The 24,486-nt window shown below is 44.8% G+C and overlaps 1 long non-coding RNA gene across 2 annotated transcripts in view; it reads right to left on the bottom strand.

Moving 5' to 3' along the window:
• Positions 1–1,973: 1,973 nt before the first annotated feature.
• The window catches only part of LOC140485775 (uncharacterized), a 42,701-nt gene continuing 20,188 nt past the window's right edge, over positions 1,974–24,486 (bottom strand). Inside the window, exon 4 of one of the 2 annotated variants that reach the window (XR_011962440.1) lies at positions 1,974–3,123. This is a non-coding gene — a long non-coding RNA (uncharacterized lncRNA). Of the gene's footprint in view, positions 3,124–21,525; positions 21,607–24,486 lie in introns of those variants that run through there. The other variant, XR_011962439.1, reaches the window with a different exon arrangement.

Below are 24,486 nucleotides of genomic sequence, written 5' to 3'. Positions count from 1 at the left end.
ACATTTTCAAATATTCTCCAGGAACTTACAAGCAACAGAATTAGATGCAGGTATCCCCACTATCCAAAAGTAGAGCGTTATTATGAAACCTAACATAATCTGAAAAGGCGTTAGTCGAAGAAGCATTAATTTATATGGGAAATATCTCCCCTTTCTTTGTAAAAGTGAAAATCCTCTTCATATTTCTTTCAGTTAGAGAAAACAGGGACAGATGTAAGTCTTTTGTAAAAGCAAAGTGGCTAAAGCGAATTTTCCAAAACATATTTCTTGGTAACCTGACTCAAATAAGTATCAGATTTTGTGATTATTGATATAATAGATAAAAGCAGATCTAATGTGGGATTGAAAAGCAGTTCAGTCTGTGCTTAGGTACTCTCTAATCAACATTCAGAGCAGCTCTTGATATATTTCTGTTGAAGGTGTGATTTGAAACCTTCCCTCGGGTCTCGTAATAGAGACACTACCACAGCTCCACAAGCTCCTTTCATAATGTTCCCACTCAGGACGGCAGGACTGCAATATTGTGTGTCATGTGGTTTCTCAAATGAAAAGTAATCAGCCGTTTATTGTTGTAATTTGAATAGGAATTAATTAGGTAGTTTCTGTGTGTAATGGACTGGAAATTAAGCAATATTTTGCAATAACAATAGAATAAATGAACGATAGTCTTAAATAAACAGGAATCTCATGACAATTCTTTGAAAGACAAATTGACAAAACTGCATGATCATTGTACTTTGATTTAAAAATGCATCAGTCATTCAATGTGAATATTCAGCTGAAGACAATTTCCCTTCCTTTCAACAATGTACAACTTTCACAAACTCAAAATGAACAGTCATTGAAAAAGGAAGGAACAAGCAGTTGGTAATTCTAGTTTCTGTACATAACCATGCGATAAATGTTAAGTAAGATTTATATATGTAAAAATGAAACTCTTATTGTGGTTCGAAATACAAAAAACGTTAGCATGAAGTGAAATATAATCAAATCAATTCAACTGTTTTCTCAGTTAAAATACAGTTCAATATTCAAAGTAATCGTGTGATTGTACACTGCAATATCTTTACATTAATTCAGTGCTGAGACGTAATTCCGCATTTATACCCCTTATAGTAAAGCAAGCTTGTACCAGGAGTCAGAGGGGTAGGGGAGGTCCTTAATGAGTACTTTGCTTCAGTATTCACGAGTGAGTGGGACGTTGTTCTTTGTGAGGACAGCGTGAAACAGGCTGATATGGTCGAACAGGTCGATGTTAAGTCTGAGAGTGTGCTGAAAATATTGAAATATCATGGGGATAGATATGTCCCCTGGCCAGAAAGGATATAACTTAGGTTGTTATGGGAAGGGAGGCAAGAGATTACTGTGTTTTTGCGATGATCTTTGCATCCTCACTGTCCACTGGAGTCATACCAGATGATTGGAGGGAGGCAAACGTTATTCCCTTATTCAAGAAAGGCAATTGAGATAATCCTGGGAATCATCGATGAGTCAGTCTTACATCAGTTGTGGGCAAATTATTGGAGAGGATTCTGAGAGACAGGATTGATGATTATTTGGAAAAGTATAGATTGATTAGAGATGGTCAGCATGGCTTTGTGAGCGGCAGGTTATGCCTCACAAGCCTTATTGAATTATTTGAGGATGTGACAAGCACATTGGTGAGGACAGAGTAGTGGATGTGGTGTATATGGATTTTAGCAAGGTGTTTGATAAGGTTCCCCTTGGTAGGCTCATTTAGAAAGTAATGAGGCATGGGATACAGGAAAACCTGCCTGGTTAGATAATAAATTTGCTGGTCCATAGAAGACAGGGTGAGATTACATAGATAGTTTTCAGCTTGGAGCACGGTGACCAATGGTGTTCTGAAGGGATTAGTTCTGGGACTTCTGCTCTTTTGTGATTTTTACAAATGACTTGGATGCTGAAGTGGAAGGGTGAGTTTGGAGGTTTGCCAATGACACAAGGGTTGGTGGAGTTGTGGATAGTGTGGAGGGCTTTTGTAGGTTGCTAGAGGACATTGACAGGATGCAGAGCTGGGCTGAGAAGTGGCAGATGGAGTTCAACCTGGGAAAATGTGAAGTTATTCATTTTTGAAATTCAAATTTGAATGCATATTTTGAGATTAAATACAGGATTCTTGACAATGTGGAGGAACAGTGGGATCGTGGGGTTCATGCCCATAGATTTCACCCAGATAAATAGTGCTGTGAAGAAGGCATATGGTGTACTGGGCTTTATTGGTAGAGGAATTGAGTTCCGGAGTCCTGAGGTCACGTTACAGTTGTATAAGACTCTGGTGCGGCCTCATCTGGAGTATTGTGTGCAGTTTTGGTCGCCATACTACAGGAAGGATGTGGAGGCATTGGAACGAGTACAGAGGAGGTTTACCAGGATGTTGCCTGGCATGGTAGGAAGATCGTATGAGGAAAGGCTGAGGCACTTGGGACTTTTCTCATTGGAGAAAAGAAGGTTTAGGGGAGATTTGATAGAGGTGTACATGATGATTAGGGGTTTAGATAGGGTTGACAGTGAGAACCATTTTCCACGTATGGAGTCAGCTGTTACTAGGGGACATTGCATGCAAAACCAATGTAGTGTCCAAAATCCCATGCAAGGACTGCACAAAACACTACATAGGACAAACAGGAAGTCAGCTAACGATCCGTATCCATGAACACCAACTAGCCACGAAATGACACGACCAGCTATCCATAGTAGACACACACACAGATGACAAGCAACATGAATTCGACTGGGACAACACTACCATTATAGGGCAAGCCAAACAGAGAACAGCCAGTGAATTCCTAGAGGCATGGCACTCATCCACAGACTCTATCAACAAACACATCAACCTGGACCCAATATACCGGCCACTACAGCGGACAGCTGGAACTGACAACCGGAAGCGGCAAAGACTGGCCACTATAAATGCCGGAGGTAACGGCACAGAAGCGCTTCACAGGAGGCTCCCAAGCACTGAGGATGTCACCTAGACAGGGGATGAAACGTCTGCAAGACAAATTCCCAGCTCGGCGAACAGAACCACAACAACGAGCACCCGAGCTACAAATCTTCTCCCAAACTTTGAACATCCAGGATTCGTCCTTGTGGGCATTCCTGCAGTAATACAAGACAGCATTCCATGATGAGAGTTAAACCCGGGTGGCAGGAGAGGGAGCCACTGAACATGAGCAGGTTTAGTTCAAACACAGGAGGTTTGTTCAGTCAGTAACAGTGTATTCGACATGGAGGTGAAGTGAGCAGTGAGGGGAAATGTAACAACAAGCTGCCGATGGGTAACTTTCATTGGAACAGCAGGAGGCTATTCAGCCCCTCAACTCTGCTCTGCCATTCATGATGATCATAGCTGATGTGTGACCTAACGTACAACTTTCAAAACCGTCTAATTTCATCAATAAACTCCTCTGAAACACACAAGATGAGTATTGGAAAACTAAACATCTGCAAATGCTGGGAAATCAGAAATTGCTCGAAAAATTCAGTAGGTCTGGCAGCATCTGTGGAGAGTGAACCGTTCGTGTCCAGTGATCAGTCAGGTGACCAGTTGCAGCTAACCATTCTGCTGTTTCTGTTACACTGGAATAGGTTCTGGTGCGAGGGGAATGAGACTGTCAATAACAAATGAGAAAACAGGAGGACGTACTCAATCAGATTAGGAATTCACTTACCCCACCCAGTGGGACACCCACCGACACAGTCACACTGCGGAGAGGCCGTTCACCTGCCCCACGTATGGGAAGGGATTTACTCGATCTTACAATCTGCTGAGGCACCAGAGATGGCACAGTGGATTTAGACCCTTCACCTGCTCCATGTGTGAGAAACGATTCAATCAAATCTCTCACCTGCGGAGACATCAGTGCATTCCCACCGGGGAGAGGCCATTCACCTGCTCCATGTGTGGGAAAGGATTCACTCAGTCCTCTGACCTGCTTAAACACCAGGGAGCTCATTCTGGGGAAAGGTCATTCACTTGTTCCCAGTATGGGGGGAGATTCACTCAAATTCAGCACCTGCAGAGTCCCCAGTGAGCCCACACGGGGGAGAGGCCAATCAGATGGTCAGTGTGTGAGAGAGGATTCAGTGATTCATCCCTCCTGCTGAGACCTCAAGGAGCCCAACAGAGGAGAGGACATTCAGATGCTTAGTGTGCGAGAAGGGATTCAGTGATTCATCCTGCCCCCGAGACTCCAGCGGGTTCACACTGGGTAGGAGCTGTTCACCCCTCTGACAAGGGATTTGCTGCGTCTTCAACACGATTGAGAGCCCAGTGTGTGCTCACAGGGAAGTGGTCATCCCCCTGCTCCATGTGGACTGCAGGACTCTGATTCTGATGTTACTGTCCATCAGAGTCAGGAGTGGACCTTGTACATGATGACACTGTTGGAGTATTGATGTTGTTGTTAACCACATTAACTGGGCTGGAGGTGACTGAACCTACATTGCCACTTTCTGAACCTCAGGATGTCTCTTTGGGCAGTAAGTCTCCACAAACAGCAATGTGACAATGAGCAGGGATCATCTGTTTTGATTTAAATTGTGATTGTAGCACAGCTGCTTCACAGCATCAGGTACAAGGTTGGAGTCCAGCCTTGTCCATCGCCCTGCCTGAAGTTCCCACATTCTCCCCATTATAGTGTGGGTCCCCTCCAGGTGCTCTGGTTTCCTCCCACAGTCCAAAGATGTGCAGGTTAGGTGGATCAGTCGTGCTAAATTGTCCACAATCCAGGATTGTGCAGAATAGGTGGATCAGCCATGGGAAATGCAGTGTTACAGTGCTCTGGGCGTGATGTTCTTCGGATGGTCGCTGGGGTTTGATGGGCCAATGCTCTCCTTCCACACTGTAGGGATTTTATTCTATGATTGAGGATAAAGGCTACACAGCAGGGTGTCCTTGGAGAAGGAGCATGTAGTGTGGATCAATGCTCTCGATGCCTTTAGATAGAGGTGGGCATCGCAGGGGATACAGTACTTTATCTCCACCGCTGCCCCCTCCCCACAACTCTACTTTGATTTAGTCCCTTCTCACTCTGTCACTTGTAATGGTTTGCTTGACCCGTAATAGGCTTTGTTTGGAAATATTCAATTGGTTACACAAATGGTTTACTGCTGGTGATTATATGTCTAGATTAGAGTGGTGCTGGAAAAGCACAGCAGGTCAGGCAGGATCCGAGGAGCTGGAAAATCAACGTTTTGGCGAGAGGCCTTTTCCAGCACCACTCTAATCTAGGCTCTGGTTTCCAGCATCTGCAGTCCTCACTTTTGCACTGCTGGAGATTATAGGTTAACCAAAAGCAAAATGGCGTAATGATAATTTTGATGGTGGGAAGGTTGCTGTGCTCACATTTCTTGTTCAGAGAAATAGGGAAAAAGAACGCTTCACACCTCACAGAATGACAACTGAAAAGCAGTTAAATCAAACCAAAGGTTCAGACAGGGAGGGAATATTTCCCTGGAGTTTGAGTAGCTGGAAAGTGATGGTGTCTGGGAATAGACAGGATTTTGTTTTACAGGAGGTTGAAAGCTTTAAAACTGTTATATTCAGACAGTTGACGTTATTTTCTTTAATTTTATTTGCTGTGCAAAAAGCTTTTGCATCATTTTAAAGCCAAAATTTAGAAACCTTGTGTTAAAGATAAATGTTAAATAAAATCCATCAAACCATCCCTCACTGAAAACTGTTGTGGAAGTGCAATCGCCTGGAGAATCCCTGCCCACTTCTTCCTACACGGGCTCCATGACTGTATACATACCTAGGAGATAGCAGCAGGAGCACACTGTTCAGCCTTTCAATCCTGCTCCACCATTCAATGGGAAACAGCTGACCATCCAGCTCAGTCTCCTGTTCCTGCTCTGTTCCAATCCCCTTTCATGACTTTACCTTGAAGAACTATATCTAAGTCCTCATTTAGCTTCACTGCCTTTTGTTCCAGAGGCGTTGGTGTGTTACTGTGTGGGTGTAGGCAAGTGTAATGTGATGGTGCTGCCTCCTGGAGGATGCGCTCAGCATCCCTCATCATCCTGCAGTAACATCAACTGGGTTTCAGCAACGAGAGATAGAACCCATTTCCAGGATATGGGCATCACTGGCTCAGCCAGCATTTATTCCCCATCTCTAGTTACCCTTCAGAAGATGGTAGTGAGCTGCTGTCTTGTACCATTCACAGTCCATTTGGCGCAGAGAGACCGACAATGCTGGGAGGGAGAGTGTTGCAGGATTTTGGCCCAGTGATTCTCCATCTTTGGTTCATCAAATGCTGGTCAACTTAATCACAATCTGCACCTGATTTTGAGATTTCACCCTGCAAATCTTCACTATCTAGCACCCTGTATAAAAGGAATATGTACAGGTTAGAAATTCAGAGCAGACAATTCTAGTTTCTCTGGAATATCTTTTTCCCCTTTCTTCCCCCAAAGCTGTAACCCTCCAGCCCACTTACTCTCTCCCACCATTCTGACTCTGCTACCCCCTAATGTACACCCTCCCCATTCTCATGGAGTAACTGATAAACAGATCCATTCCACCACTTCCCGTCTCTGGTTGGACTCTGCACCCTTTCTGGGTTCACTTCCTTTCCCTTCAGTTGCTGCAAGTCAATAATGTAACAGCAGAATGGAACAAAAGGAAACAGAAAGGGAGGTGGCAGATCCTGGACAGAACAGGAACCTTCAGTCTGGAAGAATGGGTCAGATTCTTCCTTGTTTCCCATTGGTCAATTCCCAGTGTTATGACAAGTTGCGAATGGAACTTGGTCCCATCTAGGCGTTGTGACACTTTGACCACCCCCCCCCCCCCCCGCCAAACTGATCAATACTATAGGCAGATGCGTCCCTTTTCCTGCCAATCACAGTGTGAAATGCTTTCCGCTAGTTACCCCAAAGAACATGCTTCAAAACCCGCCCACATTCTGTACATGTACAGTGGTGTGTTTCCCCACACACGTGTGGTCCCTGCCTCAGGGACTGTGGGAGTTGTAGTCCAATGAAGCTTCTGGAGACCTGTCCCTGGAAAGTGAAAGAAAGTGTGGGCTGGAGGGTGTTGTATATAGGATATCCATTCAGACACACAGGACATGTGGGCTGTCACTGGGATTTACTGAGACATCCGCTTAGACACCCGGACTTCTGACGTAAGGAATATACATTCAGCCAATTGCGGGGTGGGGAGGTTAATAATGGGCAGCAGATTTTAAGCAGAGGTGGCTCAGTGGCGAGCAGTGCTGCCTCATAGCGTCAGGGACCCGGGTTTGATTCCAGCGTTAGGCAACTGTGTGGAGTTTACACATTCTTCCCATGTCTGCATGGTTTTGTTCGGTGCTCCAGTTTCCTCCCACAGTCCAAAGATGTGCAGGTTAGGTGGATTGGTCATGCCAAATTGCTCACAGGGTCCATGCATGTGCTGGTTAGGTAATTAGCCACGGGAAATGCAGGGTTACAGGGAATGGGTGGGTCTGAATGGGATGCTCATCATAGGGTTGGTGTGGACTCGATGGATGAATACCCTGTTTCTACACTATAGGGACTCTATTCTATTCTCATGAAGAACGTACCTATCTCAATGTGTTGTGAATCTGTGGAATTTCAAAATGCGGTGGATGCCAAGACATGAGCAAATTTAATGAAGAGATACAGATTTTTAATTTGCAATGAGTTGAAGTGTGAGAGAGCAGGCGGGAAAATCCAGCTGAGACCGAGGTGAGCTCAATCATCACCGTATTAAATGGTGGAGCTGGTTCGAAGGGCTGCATTGCCTCCCCTGTGCCCAGGGCTTATCATCTTATGGTAATAACTGGAAAGCTGAATCCAAAACTCACCACCTTCACCAAAGGAGATTTTCAGAAACAGCAAGATAGTCAGGTGGATTATCATTCCAAACTTAGGTAGTGAGGAAGCGTGTAGGAGATAATGATTTTGCAATTTTAAACTGAGGGGAGACAGTGATTTATGGTTTTAGACTGTGTAGTACATTCACACCGTCCAGAATACTGTTGTGAATATCTATCCTGTACTTTGTTACAAAACCAAGGTCACTGACAATGAAACCAAAACACCCAGGAAACATTGCCTCACCTCGTAATCTGATAAAAAGACTTGTCATTAATCTGGGTGAATTTAGAACACAGATGGAAAGCAGGAAGATTAAATCCAATCCCATGATACTGTGCTTAAACAAAGGAGACTACAATAGGATGAGGCAGGAGTTGGCTAATGCAGAATGGAAACAAAGACTTTACTGTGGGACAGTTGATGGACAGTGGAGGAATATCAAAGTAATTTTTCAAATTTCTCAGCAAAAGTATATATCAGTGAAAAGAAAGGACTGTAGGAAAAGGAGTAATCTGCCATGTCTAAGGAAATAAGGGAGTCTATGAAATTGAAGTAGAAGGCAGACAAATTGGCAAAGACCAAGGATAAATTCGGAGATTGGAAAAAATTCAAAGATCAACAGAAAGCATGATGGAATTGGGGATAAAAAGTGATGAGTAACTATCCCCAGGGACAGAATAGCAGTTTACACTGTTAGAGGGAAACCTATTGTTTGGGGAACATACGGCCTCTGTAATTGCTGAAGCACGTAACTGTTACCATAGAGATAATCCTGATCAAGTTAAAAATCACAGCACACCCCAAAAGCTTGTACTTCCAAATAAACCTGTCGGACTATAACCTGGTGATGTGTGGTTTTAACTCTGTCCACCCCACCCCAACTCCTCCACATCACCATCCCGATAGACAACCCCACTGAAACTGAAGTGCCTGTCAGGTACTTGAGGGAGCCACGGGGGCGTGGGGGAGGGGTGTGTGGTTTAACCACAAAGTGTTGAACTGAACTAGACTTTTGAACTGCCGTTGCCATGGAGATAATATTGAGAGACAGTCTGTATTCAAAGTCACAAACCACAAAAGGTATAAGAAGGGGAGCCATACATCAGACAGGCGGGGAGTTACCTGATGCTGCCTGAAGGCGTTTTGTATGTACACTATCCAGGGAGTTGCTGTGTCTCATCAATAAAGACTCAGAAGACCTCTCAGAGTTCTGTGCCCAGTTATTCCTATCCAGCAGGGTTTAGGAATATGAGTACACAGCAGTCAGTCTTCACAGTGGAGGATACGAAGAACATACCAGTAATTGATAAGGAGACTGAGGAAGGTGAAGACCAAGAAACAACCATTATCACGGAAGAGTTAGAGCTGGGCAAGCTAATGGAGCTAAAGGTAAACAAGTCTCATTGCCCTGATGGAATACATCCCATGATACCAACAAAGCTAGGGGGAGAAATAGCAAATGCACTTAGAGTTATAACGTCCTGCAGCAGAGACAGGCCCTTTGGCCCAAACTGGCCCATGCCAATCAGAACGTCCATCCACGCTAACCCCATTTCCCTGCACTTGGCCCATCTGCTTCTGAAACTTTCCTATCCATGTATTTGTCCAAATGTCTTTTACGTGTTGTTAATATACCCACCTCAACCTCTTCCACTGGCAGCTCATTCCATATACATACCACCTTTGTGTAGAACAGTTGTCCCTCAGGTTCCCATGTATTCTTTCTCCTCTAACTTTAACCGGATGCCCTCCAATCCTTGAGTCCCTGGGAAAAAGCCCGAGAGCATTCACCTTACCCACGCCTCTCATGGTCTTATAAACTTCTATAAAATATTCTCCCACAGTGTCCTCTGCTCTAAACAAAAAAGTCCTCACTTGTCCAACCTCTCCCTGTACCTCAGACCCCTGAGACCTGACATCATCCTTGTAAATTTCTTCTTCACCTTTCCAGTTGAATTACTGAAACCTACACTGCACTCATCAAATTTCCTGTGTTCCCCCACGGCACTGGAACCGATGTGACAACGCCAATGGATTACAATCAATGATCAATAATTCACTCCATTACAACAATCCTATTTTCATAGCTTTTTCCATGATGCAGGAATCCTTTTGTCTTTCTGGTTTCATGGTTAATTGTCCTCATACAAAATCAAACTGTGGCTTACCTTTTCCAGGGAAATGTTCCATGATTGTTTAGACTTTCAAAAACCAATGAAATCTCTCTCCACAGTCCCCATGCTAACATGGACTTCGCTGTCTCAGTACTTTTTTCCAGTCACACGGACATTTGAAATATTCGTCCACGGACAGAATGCACCACCTTCCCATCCAGATGAAAAGGTCAATGATATTCAGATCGGCACGGATCCAGTAACATGAAGTTAAATTTGAATTTCTCAACTGCAAATCCCCCCTTTCAATACTGTATAACAGAGAAAACAGAAAGTGCTGGAGATCCTCAGCAGGTCTGGCAGCATCTGAAATGGTGACAGATGCAGGAAACATTGCAGCCTTGAAGAAGTGTTTAGATGATCACACCAGGCATGTGTGCTTGATAACCAATATGGATAAGATGGGGACAGGGATCCCTTTCTGGAATGGCCTTGGTGAGACCACACCTGGAGTACTGTATACACCTTTGTTCCCCTTTCCCAAGGAAGGCTCTCCTGGTTATTGAGAGAGTGTAAAGGAGGATCACCAGATGAGTCCTGGGATGTGAAGATAGTTAAGGACTGCAGATGCTGGAAGTCAGAGTCTGTACAATGTGGACCTGGGGAGGTGCAGCAGCTCAGGCAGCATCAGAGGAGCAGGAAGGTTGATGTTTTGGGTCAGGACCATTTGTCAGTCTTGATAAATAGCCCTGACCCGAAACATCAACTTTCCAGCCCCATCGTATTCATGCTGGTCATCAAGCACCTATTTATTCTAGTCCCAAGTTCTGGCACTCAGTGTGTAATCGATATTGTAGTGTCTGGTGTGATCATCTAAACACTTCTTTAAGGCTGCAATGTTTCTTGCATCTGTCATCATTTCAGATGCTGACAGACTTGCTGAAGATCTCCAGCACTCTGTTTTTATTGCAGATTTCCACCATTTTGCTGAAGCACAGAGTCATAGACATGTAAACAGCTCCAAATTTTGTTGACTCACCTTCCTGGGATGTCAGGACTGATGGCTGAAGAGGGACTCAATCTTTGTTTAATCCTCCTTTCCTTTGGCTTTCTGAGCCGCTAACTACATCACTAATATTCTACCTCCCATTCCCTGTCCTGAATCGGACCCTCTAAGCCTACACTTTAGTTCCCATCCCCCTGCCAGACGAGTTACAAACTCACCAACAGAACTGACAAAACCCCCACCAGATTTGTCTCAGCTCTGCCCAGGGGGTAACCGGTTAGGCTGGTATAGATCCCACCTAACCCAGAAACCGTCCCAGTGCCTGAAGAATCAAAACCCTTCTCTGGTACACCATTTCCCCAGCCACACATCCACCTGATCTACTTTCTCATTCCTGCTCTCATTAGCACATGGCACTGGGAGTAAGTCTGACATAATTACATTTCAGGAGCTACATTTTAAAGCATCTCTGCTCTCCCTATGTCCAGCTTTCAGGTCCCCGTCCCTCTGTTTAGCGATGTCCTTGGTATCTGTGTGTTGCACGACCACGGGCTGTTTACCCTCCAGCTCCAGAATGTCCTGCAGCCACTCCATGATATCATGGATCTTGGCACCAGGGAGATTACATACCATCCTGGATTCATGTCTGTGGGCACAGAAGTGCCAGGCTGTACCCCTGATTATTGAATCCCCTGTCACTCTCGCCCTGCCACTCTAATTCCTCTGGTTCTGATCAGCAGAGCTCTCTGTGGTGTCATGAACCTGGCTGATGCTGATTTCCCGAGAAGCTACCCCACCCATTCCCGCCCTTACAGAATCCCAAGTGGTATACAGTATCTATATGAGAAGGGGATAACAACGGGGGACTCCTGTACTCACTTCCTGAGCATTTTACTAGATCTGATATTCACCCATTCCCTTTCTGCCTGTGTAACCCTCACCTGCAGTGTGACTAACTCACTAAACGTGCTGTCCATAACATTCTCAGTATTGCAGATGCTCCACAGTGAGTCTACTCTCAGCTCCAGCTCTGAAAAGCAGTTTCCCAGTCGCTGCAGATGGGAACCCGTCCTGCACAAATAGCCGTCAGGGACACTGGAAGCGGCCCTTATTTCCCACATTGTGCAAGAGGAGCACACCACGGGTCTGAGGGCTCCTGTCACAACATCTCTCTGCATTCATCTAGTTACTCCCATTAAGAGAATTTAAATGAGTGAGTAACCTTCCTTCACTTCAAACATGGCCATTATAATAACAAAAAAAATCTTTACTTAAGCTGATATGTCATACTTTAAAAACTTAAATACTCCACAGGTATCACTGACAAATTGGCTATTCCCATTGGGACTGTGAATTTCTGAAAGACCTGAACTAAAACGGAGTTTCAGCTTCACCTTCTCCCTGTCTCACCTCACTATTTACACCCAACTCCAAAACACTCTCATTGAGCCAAGCAGCCCTCACAGTGCAGCCCTGTCATTTTCACTATCTGCTCACACCTACACTGTACTGTTCCAATGCATCTGAATGGGAGCTCAGGACCAGCATTGCATCTTTCAATTCAGCCCTTTGTTACCCCAGAGTCAAAATGGACTTCAGCAGTTTCTGAATGAACAGACAGTTGTCAGAATCTGGAATGTTCCACCTAAAATGGTGCTGGAATTTGAGTCCACGTGAAATTTGCGGAGAATTGGAAGTAGGGAGTTTACAGATTAACATTATAAAGTGGATGATTGAGACTAAATCTGACAGTTCCTGCAAAAAGACGAGGTGTAATTTGGATAAATCTGTGCTCTCTCTCAGGCCAATACCTTCTTCCACAGCTACAGGGCCAAGAAATGAACACATACCCCAAGGGGGATCCAACCATGAACTTGAACATCTTTCTGCTTTTGGCTTGACAAAAATATTGAAGTTATTTTCCCACAGACAGAACATAAACTTTTCTCATTCCACAGTTAAATGCCAATGATATTCAGATCCCGATGACTCCGCTGACTGTAGAAACTTGTTTTTTTGAGATCCCAGTCTCAATTATCCTCAATTAATATCCGATAAACTGAATTCACAAAACAAAGCTCACAGTCAGTGCAAGATGAATAGTGAAGACAAACACTTCTCTTGGTATGTGTTTGATGTGTAAATGCTCCTCTTCAAATCACCCCGCTCCCACCCAGGAAGAGGACACGTTCATGCTCCTTGCGGTACCTTGCCCCAAATAAAGATGGTGGCCATAACCCAGGACCTCTCACTGCCTGAGGCCCAAGCCATCTTCCCCTTTGCTGCAAACGTGGGACCAAGAGTTTCTAATTCAGACTAACTACCTGCCCAGAGTGTAACTAAACCCTCCCAGTCTACACTGATACATTTCATTTGGTTTCTGCTGCCACTCTCCCCTTTCTGCCTCCTGCACACACCATGGGTTATCGCGGGTCCAGTGACCCTTCCTCGGAACCGATGACAGCTGGGAAAATTAGAATCCCTTCAGGAAACGGACCCTTTGGCCCAACAATTCCACACCCACCCTCCGAAGTTTATCCCACCCAGACCCATTCTCCTTTTCTATTACTCTCCATTTCCCCCGAACTAATGCACATCCCTGAACCCTACGGGAACCTTAGCTGGGCCAATTCACCGAACCTACAGATCTTTGGACTACAGGAGATAAAGGTTAAAGAGTAAATAATAGGTGGGGACAGAGCCCAAAGAGACACAGGAACATTTGGAAAGATAAAGGAGTGGGAAGGTGGAAAGCTGTTAATGGAGGAGACAGGAACCTTCTAGAATCTCAGTGGCGGTGGTGGAAATGGTGGCTGATGATCTACATTGTGCCTGCAAAAAAGACCCTGAGCTTCCAGTTGCCTGCTCTTTAACACACAAGACTGTTCCCCGTGTCATGCTTACTGCAGTGTTCCAGTGAAGTTTGATGCAAGCTGGAAGAACACTTCAGAACATACCAAATGGCTTCATATTTCAAGGACTGCAATTTCCCCTCACATGTGGTCAACAATGCCGTCCAGTGTATCTCCTCCACTTCCCACACCACTGCCCTTGTACCCCACCGCTCCAAATGTAACAAAGATGGAATCCCACCACCCTCACCTTCCACCCAGATACAACGCATCATCCTCTGCTCTTTCCACCATCAGATCCAACCCCCTGAGATATATTTCCCTCCCCACCCCTTTCAGCATTCCACAGATAACATACCTTCTGTGACTTCCACGTTCGATCCACGGTCCCCACCAATCCACCCTCCACTCTAAGCACCTTCGTTTGTCACTGCAAGAGGTGGAGAACCTGTGCCCACACCTTCCCCTCACCTCCATCCAAGGCACCACTGGATCCTCCCACATCCAGCAGAGATTTCCCTGCTCACACAAACACCTCACCTATTGTGTCCCTTGCTCTCAGGACACCAAATTGTGGAATATTTCAGGGAACATTTCTGGGACAAATGCACCAACCAACCCCAACGCCCTGTGGCCGACCACTTCGGCTACCCCCCACCCCATCCGCCACCACGCTGCCAAGGACATGCAAGTCCTCCATCCCAAATCTGAGCCACCCGACACCTCGAGGAAGAACACCTCATCTTCCACCTTGGGAACTTCCAACCACACAGCATCAAGGTTTCCTCATCTCCCCTCCCCAACGTATCTCAGATTCAACCCTCCAACTTGGCACTGGCCTCTTGAACAGTCCCCCCTGTCCATCTTCCTTTCCAATTATCCATTCCACCCTCTCACCACAACCCTCCATCTACAACAACCTATAGCCTCCCTAGCTCCCTTCCCCCAACCCCAAAAACCCCTCCCTATTTATCTCTCAGCCGTATTCCACCACCCACACTTCTGATGAGGTGCTGACATGCCCAATACGTCAATTCTCCTGCTCCTTGGATGCTGCCTGATAAGCTGTACTTTTCCAGAGCCACACTTTAACACAAGCTGGAAGAACAACACCTCATCTCCCACTCTGGGACCGTGCAACCCTCTGGCTTCAACATCAAATTCAATAATTTTTGGTCCTCGTGTCTTTGCCCCCTACCTCACATACCAGGCCTTGTTATTACGTAGCCTGCCATTACACACTACCTATGGTTAGCCACTAAGAGTCCCCACAAACAGCTATTCACCCTCCCCCTGTCAGATCGTTATCCACTCCTTTGTCCAACTGCTCTTATCTCTCTCTTTGGCCTCTCCCCCCACTTATCATTTACTCCTTAACCCCTACCTTCTGCATAAAAACAGACTTTTTTTCTCAGTAACATCAGTTCCTGAGGAAGCGTCACTGGATCGAAAATGTGAACTGATTTCTTTTCACAGATGCTGCCTGATCTGCTGAGCTTTTCCAGTACCTTCTGGTTGTTGTGTGTGATTTACAGCACCCGAAGTTCTTTTGGTTCTAATTTACCCGGAGTATCTAATTCAGGTCCAGCAGACTGAAACAGTGTTTATCAACCTTCCCAGTCCACACTAACTCCATCTCTCTCCCAGTATCTGCTGTCTCTCCCACTCCTTCACATTCAGTCCCCCCTCACAGTGACACTGCACCTGCAAAGCTGATGGTCATGTGTTGGCCTGCTGGACCCACCCCTCATTCACTCCCATTGGCTGGAGGATCACGCCAACTCTCCTATTGGTCTGAAGCTGTGTCAATCAGCCAGGCCCCATTGTGACCTGAGTGGTGGGATCCTCCCAGGTTCATCAGAGGCTGAGGGGTGACCTCATAGAGATTTATAAAATCATAAGGGGCCTGGGCAGGATAAATAGACAAGGTCATTTCCCCGGGGTCGGCGAGTCGAGAATCAGAAGGCATATGTTTAAGATGAGAGGGGAAGAATTAAAAATGGATCTGAGGGGCAATTTTTTTTCCCCACTGAGGTTGGTGCGTGTATGGAATCTTCTGTCGGGAAGTGGAGGATGTTGGAACAATTAAACCATTTGGCATTTGGATGGGTATATGAATAGGAAGGGTGTAGAGTGATATGTGCCAAGTGATGGCAAATGGGTATAGATTAGGTTGGGATATCTGGTCAGCATGGACCAGTTTAACCAAAGGGTTTATTTTCATGCTGTATATCTGTACGGCTCTGCCCTGTGATGAGCTTCATCATTCACAGTGAATGGGTCAGTATGACAGAGCACAGGGACTGGAGGCTATTCTGCCCATTGGGGCTGTACTCTCTCCCTCTGGAGATGGTGCCAGTCAGTCCCAACTCACCTCCCATTTGGACATAGCCCTCCCAATCCTTCCTTAAAAATGTTAAATTTCAAATTTGTTTTGACAATAACTATTGAATCTGCATCCAGCTGTCGGTCAATCTGTTGCAGATGCTCAGAACTTAGTGAGCAAAATAATCTTCACAGTTTTCTTTGCATTATTTACCAGTTACCTGAAAATAGTTACTAAAAATTGTGACGTTAAAAATTTCTCACTCTGCCTGTCTGTAAATGAAATACCCTGGAAACAAATCAACTCCTGGTCGAAATCACTGCTTAACCTTCGCAGCTCCAAGGAGAATTATCTGACCTTCTGCTAACTCTCCATAAAAGAGAAACCTATCTTAATTTTAATTGATTAGTGCCATAGACATGTACAGCAAAGAAACAGACCCTTCAGTTCAACTTGTCCATGCCGACCAGATATCCTAAATTAATCTCGTCCCATATGCCAGCCCTTGGCCCATAGCCTTCTAAACCTTTCCCAATCACATATCCAATGAGATGCCTTTTAAATGTGGAAACTGTACCAGTCTCCACATTTTCTCTGGCAGCTCATTCCATACACATACTATTTTCAGCTTGCAACTTTGCCCCTAATATCCCTTTTCAATCTTATCCCTCACGCCTGTGCTTCCTAGTTTTGGACTCACCGAAACAGGAATAAGACCCTGGCTGTTTACCCTCTCCATTCCCCTCACGATTTTATCAACCTCTATGGTCACTTCTCAGCATCCGATTCTCCAGTGAAAACAGCCTCAGTCTATTCAGCCTCTCCCTATAGCACAATCCCTCAACCCTGCCAACATCTTTGCATCTTTTCTGAATCCTTTCAAGTTTCACAATATCATTCCAATAGCGGGGAGACCAGGACTGAAAGCACAATTCCAGAAGTGGCTGAATGAATGTCCTGTACAGCCGCAAAATGACGTCACAACCCCTGGACACAATGCACAGACCAATAAAGGCACGTACACCAAACACTTTCTTCACTACCCTGCTTATCTATCATTCCACTTTCAAGGAACAATGAACCTGCACTCCAAGATCTATTTGTTCAGCGACACTCCCCAGGAGCTTCCCATTAAGTGTGTCAGTCCCACCCTGATTTCCTTTTCCAAAATGCAGAACCTCACAGATATCTAAATTAAACTTCATCTGCCACTTCTCAGCCCATTTGATCGGAGTCTCATTGCACTTTCAGGTAACTTTGCTATCCATTGCACCTCCAATTTTGGTGTCTATTGTAAACCTACAAACCATAGCTCCTATATTCACATAGAAATCATTTATATAAATGGCAAAAAGCAGTGGACCCAGTACCCAGCCTGACAGCATATTGCTCATCACAGGCTTCCAGTCCAAAAAGCATCCTGCACTATGACACTGACTGCTCAGCAAGGTTAGAGCTCATGGCATACAGGGAGATCTAACCATTTGGATACAGAACTGGCTCAAAGGCAGAAGACAGAGGGTGGTGATGGAGGGTTGCTTTTCAGTCTGGAGGCCTTAGACTAGTGGAGTGTTACAAGGATCACTGCTGGATCCACTACCTTTCGTCATTTATATCAATGACTTAGATGTGAACATAGGAGGTATAGTTAGTGAGATGACACCAAAACTGGAGGGGTAGTGGACAGTGAAAAAGATTACCTCAGAGTACAATGGGATCTTGATCAGATGGGTGAATGGCTGAGGAGTGGTATTTTGGGAAAGCAAATCTTAGCAGGACATATACACTTAATGGTAAGGTCCTGAGGTGGGTTACTGAACAAAGAGGCCTTGGAGTGCAGGTAGATAGGATAGTGAAGGCGGCATTTGGTATGCTTGCCTTTATCGGACAATGTATTGAGTGCAGGAGGTATGAGATCATGTTGCAGCTGTACAGGACATTGGTTAGGCCAGTTTTGGAACGTTGTGTTCAAATCTGGTCACCCTCCTATTGGAAGAATGTTGTGAAACTTGGAAGGGTTCAGAAAAGATTTACAAGAACGTTGCCAGGGTTGGAGGATTTGAGCTAGGCTGGGCGTTGATTAGAGGTTGAATAGACTGGGGCTGTATTCCCTGCAGCGTCGGAGGCTGAGAGGTGATCTTATCTATGTATATAAAAACCTGAGGTGCATGGATAGGATAAATAGACAAAGTCTTTTCCCTGGCGTGGGGGATCCCAGCACTCGAGGGCATAGGTTTATGGTATGAGGGGAAAGACTTAAAAGAGACTTGAGAGGCAACGTTTTCACACAGAGGGGGTACGTGTATGGAATGAGCTGTCAGAGGAAGTGGTGGAGGCCATTACGATTGCGATATTTAAAAGGCATCTTCATGTGTATATGAATAGGAAGGATATGGGCCGTGTGCTGACAGGTAGGACTAGATTGCATTGGGATATCTGATCAGCATGTACTGGTTGGACCGACGGGTCTCTGTTTCTGTGCTGTCCATCTATGACTGTTTGACCTTCCAGCCAATTCCGTATCCAAACAGCTAGTTCTGCCAGAATTCTATGGTGTTGAACCTGCTAACCAGTGTGTTATGTGAAACTTTGTGTCTTTCTCAAGTCCAAGTTGGAGCAGGATTTTCCAACAACTGTGAGGTCAAATATTAAGTTTTAGCCGAATGGGAGAGAAGGACATAACCAGAAAAAATAGACACACAGATGATGGAACAATATCTGTGAATTGCAATGGGGGTGGGTGGGTGGGGGGAAGAGAGCGGTGACAAGTGGGAGGATGAGACAGAGATTTGGAATGTCCATCATTTAGCTACACTAGGGTAAATGGTCAAGATGACCTCTAATAAGGCTTGACAAGAGACTCTAGGAAATGCAAGTTTTTGACTAAAATGAGGAGCACCCTTGTGAGGCAGTGTGGCTCAGTGGGCTAATGGAGAGGGAGGAAAGAAGCAGAGGCAGCTGATTGGATTGTCTCAATGTTATTGAGAAACTCTGTAACATGGAGTTACAGAGAAACTCCATGTGCTCCTCACTCTTGTTGTTGTAGGGGAGAATGGAGGAGACAGGATAATGGACATTCTTTTTATTTCCAAAACAATAAACAAAACCTGTGATAGTGATTCTAAAAATAAGTGAACAAACCTGTCGTATTTATCATTTATCAAGAATATTAAAATATACAACTGAAGTTCAGGTTTGAATCCCAAATCGGTACAGGGTGGCTCTGAAGTCAAGAAAAAAATAACTGGAATGAAGAATCGACTGTTTGCCATGGAACCATTGGGGATGTTTTTCTGCCATTGACAATGTCCTTGAGGGAAAGAAACCCGACAGTGGCCCATCAAATCACTCATTGTATTAATCACTGCACAGTCTCAAGAAAGGAATGAAACTGGATGGACCACATTACATCTACCAATGCACTAGCAAATACAACCACAAATCAGCCCTCTTGAACCTGCAACTTCTGCCTCACTGTGGGCCAACAACAGCAGCATAACTGTACTCCAGCCCAATCTGAAATCTCATCGCCTGATATCCCCCACTCAACCATTAACATCAAGCCAGGGGAATCAACCCTGGTTCAATGGTGAATGCAGGAGGGCATGCCAGGAGCAGTAGCAGGCATACCTAAAAATGAGGTGCCAACCTGGTGAATCTACCAAACCTGCATGCCAAACAGCACAAGCAACACTAAATAGAACTAAGTGATCCCATAGCCAATAGATTAGATGTGAGTTCTGCAGTTCTGCTACACCTAGTCAAGAACAGTGATGGACAATTAAACAACTCACTGGAGGAAGCATCACAGATATCCCCACCCTTACAGATGGAGGGGTCTCACACATTCATGCAACAGATAAGAGGACAGCATTAGCAGCGATTTTCAGCCAGCAGTGCCAAGTAGATGAGCCTTCTCCATTGGTCCCTGACATCACACATATGGATCAACTTGGTTGAAAACTCATTTCAAATCAGATCAAGAAATGGATAAGCAGTGTAAAGGTATGGGCCCTGCCAATATTCTGGCAATAATACTGTTGGCTGTGCTCCAGAACCTGCTGTCCACCAAGGCAAGTACTGCTCCAGCACTGGCACCTACTGACTGTGTGGAATATTGCTCAGGGATGTTCCAACACAAAAACACAGGGCAGATCCAACTCAGCCAATTCCCCTCCATCAGTCCACACTCGCTCAGCAGTGAGATGATGGAAGGTGTCATCAACAGTGCTGTCAAGCAACTGCTCAGCAATAACCTGCTCAGCGATGCCCAGTTTGGGTTCTGCCTGGGCCACTCAGTTCCTGAGCTTGTTACAGACTTGATTCACAAACTGACAAGCAGCTGAATCCCAGAGGGGAGGTGAGGCTGAGGCCAGACCCCCTCCAAGTCCACGATTTCGACTTCAGTGATATCACCTGACCTCACCACAGTCTCAGCTCATTTGCTGAAACTCTCATTCATTCCTTTTGTTAACTCTAATTTCATTATCTAAACCCACTCCTGGCCAGCATCCCACATTCACCCTCCCGATAATCTCAAGAATATTGAAAACTCTACTGCTGAAGTATTCACTTGTACCAGAACTTGCTGATCAATCAAAAGACTCCCATTTATAAGCAACAACAATTTACTTTCGCACCTTTGAATTAATTCCTGGCTGTAATCATTCCTATCTCCCTGCACCACACACCCTTTCATATCTCAATAACTCATTTTAGTTCAGACTCTCAATCATGTGTTTATTTTTGAGTTCACCTGTGTGACTGTTTCTATAGAATCCAAGGGAACATGGTCTGGAATCCGCACTCTATCCCACTAAGATCTACTTTCTTCCTTTAAGGCATTCTTGAAAAACTGCTTATTTGGCAATGGTTTTGGTCACTGGACACAATATTCTCCATCTGTCGCGTTATGTTAAAGTTCTCAATAATATATTTGTGAAATTAAAACCATGATGATTTGTACAGATATCTTCTACTCTTCAATATCGCTGAGTGAATACTCTGTAATGTCTCTCACCCAACCACATTGTGGGAGGACCTTCACCACACAAACTGCAGCAGTACAAGGAAGTCAAACATCACCCTCTCCACAGGCAACAAGGCTTTGGCATTGATCATTGGTTTCTGTGGAAGGAGAAATACACAGTTGATGGTTCAGGGAGTGCAATATGAATTACAGGGAATGAAAATGGTGCAGAATTTGACTGTCAGAAATTGAAGGAAAATGCACTCGCTTATTGGAAAAAAGAATTTTTGACTGTCAAAGATATTGTGGAAAAAATAACCTGATAATGGAACAGCATATGGTCAGGAGCCAGGCAGCAGTGGACAATTCGTTTACATTCCTGAGGAAGGACTTATGCCCAAAACGTCGTTTCTCCTGCTCCTCGGATGCTGCCTGGCCTGCTGTATTTTTCCAGCTCTACATTTTTCAATTCATTTACAAAACAGCTGAGAAAATAATAGTAAAATACTATACAGAGCAAAAATACACCCATGAGACACTGAGGAAGCTCGATAATGAAGAAGTGGACATCAGAGAACCCAGAGATGAACCAGAGCAGAATTCACTTTTATGATCCCAGTCAAAGATGTCTAGCACAGAAACAGACTTCTTCGGTCCAATCTATGCCAACCAGATATCCTAACCTAAGCTTTCTGCCACTCCTCAGCCCATTGGCCCATCTGATCAATATCCCACTGTACTCTGAGATAACCTTCTTCATTGTCCACAATACCTCCAATTTTGGTGTCACCTGCAAAATTATTAACTATACGGCCTCTATTCACATCTAAATCATTTAAATGAATGACGAAACAAGTCCAGAAAAAAATACATTTCTCTGGGTTTGAAAGTGCTGTGTGTAAATCCTGCCCTATGACTCTTTTTACCAGGGAAGGCAGCACATCCATCCCTCTGAACTCTGCCCCCTACAAAGCTGGCGGCCGCCCACGTGTCCAGTGAATCATTGCCCCGAATAAAGATGGCGGCGCTCACACGGGCCGAGTTCTCAACGAGGCATTTTTCCGTTTGCTGCAAAACCGGGACTGTAAGTTTCAAATTTGTATTTTCCGATGTGCAGCATATGATTGTAAAACCTCTCAGACCATACCAACACCATTCCCCTCCCGCTTCCTGCTGTTTATTTCTTTCCTTCCCGACAGCACTCCGCGCCCACCGCGATGATGATCACGTGGTATAGTCTAGTCCCGGCCTCATTCACTGATTGGCAGGAGGACCAACTGCCCCGCCAGGTCCTCCAGCTCCTCCCCTGCCTTCCCATTGGCCCGCCGCTGACATCAATCACTTCTTCGGTCCAACCTCTCTATGACAACCAGATATTCTAACCTGATCTATCTAAATTAAATCCTATCTGCCTGTCCTCAGCCCATTGGCCCATCTGATCAATATCCCATTGTATTCTGAGATAACCTTCTTCATTGTCCACAATACCAACTGTTGGCTGGAGCTTGCGCACTGCTTCGTGGCTTTTGTTGCTGTTTCTCAGTTACAAGAGTGAGGGACAAAGTTAAAAATCACACACCCACCTGATGAAGGACCAGCAAAGTAGTGCTTCCAAATAAACCTGTTGGAGTATAACCTGGTGTCCTCAGAATTTTAATTTTGTCCATCCTAACCCAACACCAGCACCTCCAAGTCATGAGTGAGGGAGGAATGCATAACATAAGAACAAAAGACCTTGGAAAAAGTTAAGGCCGTCCTGCCCTTCGAGCCTGCTCTACCGTTCAATAAGATCATGGCTGATCATTTTGTGGATGCAGAACGATTTACCCACGTTCTCACCGTATTCCTTAATTAATTATTTCTTTTTAAAAAAAACTAACTTAGCTTTAAAAACGTTCATTGAACTAGCATCAAATACTTCCCTGGGCAATGCACTCCATCAAGTTCAAGACATTCCTTCTCAATTCACTCCTAAATTTGCTGCCTCTAACCTTGTGGTGATGCCCTCTTGTCCGAGCTTCACCTGCCAGTGGATACATCCTCTCTACTTCTACTTTATTTATTCCACTCATTATTTTATATCTATCCATTTTTCTGAATTCCACTGAATATAATCCCAATCTACTCAGTCTCTGTTAAGCCAAACCCTTCACCTCCGGAATCAACATAGTTAACATCCTCTGCAGCCCCTCTCGGGCCAGTACATCCCTGAGCACGTAAGGAGATAAAAACTGCATGCAGTACTCCAGGTGTGGCCTCACTAGCACCCACTACAGCGAGAACATAACCTCTGCTTTTAAACACAATCCCTTCAGAAATGAAGGACTAAATTCCATTTGCCTTCTGAATTGATTGTTATACCTGGTGACTAACCCTCCTGCAGAAGGATGTTCAGGTGCCTCTGCATAGCAAATAATGTAACTTTTTTAAACTTCAAGTAATAATCTTTTTATTAATGTTATTCCAACTAAACATGAATATAATATTCCACTTGCCAAAACATTGCCCACTCACTCACTGTATCTCTGTTCCTCTGCAAAGTTTCCCAGTCCTCCGCACACTTTGTTCTGCTACTCATCTTAGTGTCATATGCAAACTTTGACACCCTACATGTGGTCCCCAACTCCAAATCATCTGTATCAATTCTAAATAATTGCAGTCCCAACACTGATCCTAGAGGCACACTATTAGTTACTGATTGCCAGCCAGAATAAGGCTTATTTATCCCCACTCTTTGCTTCCTGTTAGTCAACCAACCTTCTATCCATGCTAATACTCTATCCCATGCACCCTTATATAATGCAACAGCCACTTGCGTGGCACCTTGTTGAAGGCCTTTTGGAAATCCAGGTACACCGCATCCACTGGGACCCCATTGTCCACCTTGCTCGAAATGTCTTCATAGAATTCCAAACGATTTGTCAAGCATGACCTGTCCTTCATGAATCCATGCTCTGTCTGCCCAATGGGACAATTTGTATCGGGATTCCCTGCTATTTCTTCCTTGATAATAGACCCAAACATCATTCCAACTAGAGAGAATAAACTAACTGGTGTAGAATTCCCTATCTTTTGTCCACCGCCTTTTCTTACAGTCCTTCCTTTTCACTGGAATATGCCTTTGCTGAGCACTTCCTAAAATGTCTTTGAAAATATTTTACTGCTCATCAACTGTCCCACCATAAAATCTTTGTTTCCAGTCTACATTATCCAGGTTCTCCCTCATTCTATTTTAGTTCCTCATGTTCAAGCACAGGACCAAGGTATTAGATTTTATCTTCACACTGGAGGAGAAAGTGAGGACTGCAGATGCTGGAGATCAGAGCTGAAAATGTGCTGCTGGAAAAGCGCAGGTCAGGCAGCAT

The sequence above is a fragment of the Chiloscyllium punctatum genome, chromosome 14 (genome assembly GCF_047496795.1).
Source record: "Chiloscyllium punctatum isolate Juve2018m chromosome 14, sChiPun1.3, whole genome shotgun sequence".
Lineage (NCBI taxonomy): Eukaryota > Metazoa > Chordata > Chondrichthyes > Orectolobiformes > Hemiscylliidae > Chiloscyllium > Chiloscyllium punctatum.
This window is presented reverse-complemented; position numbering and strand designations above follow the sequence as displayed.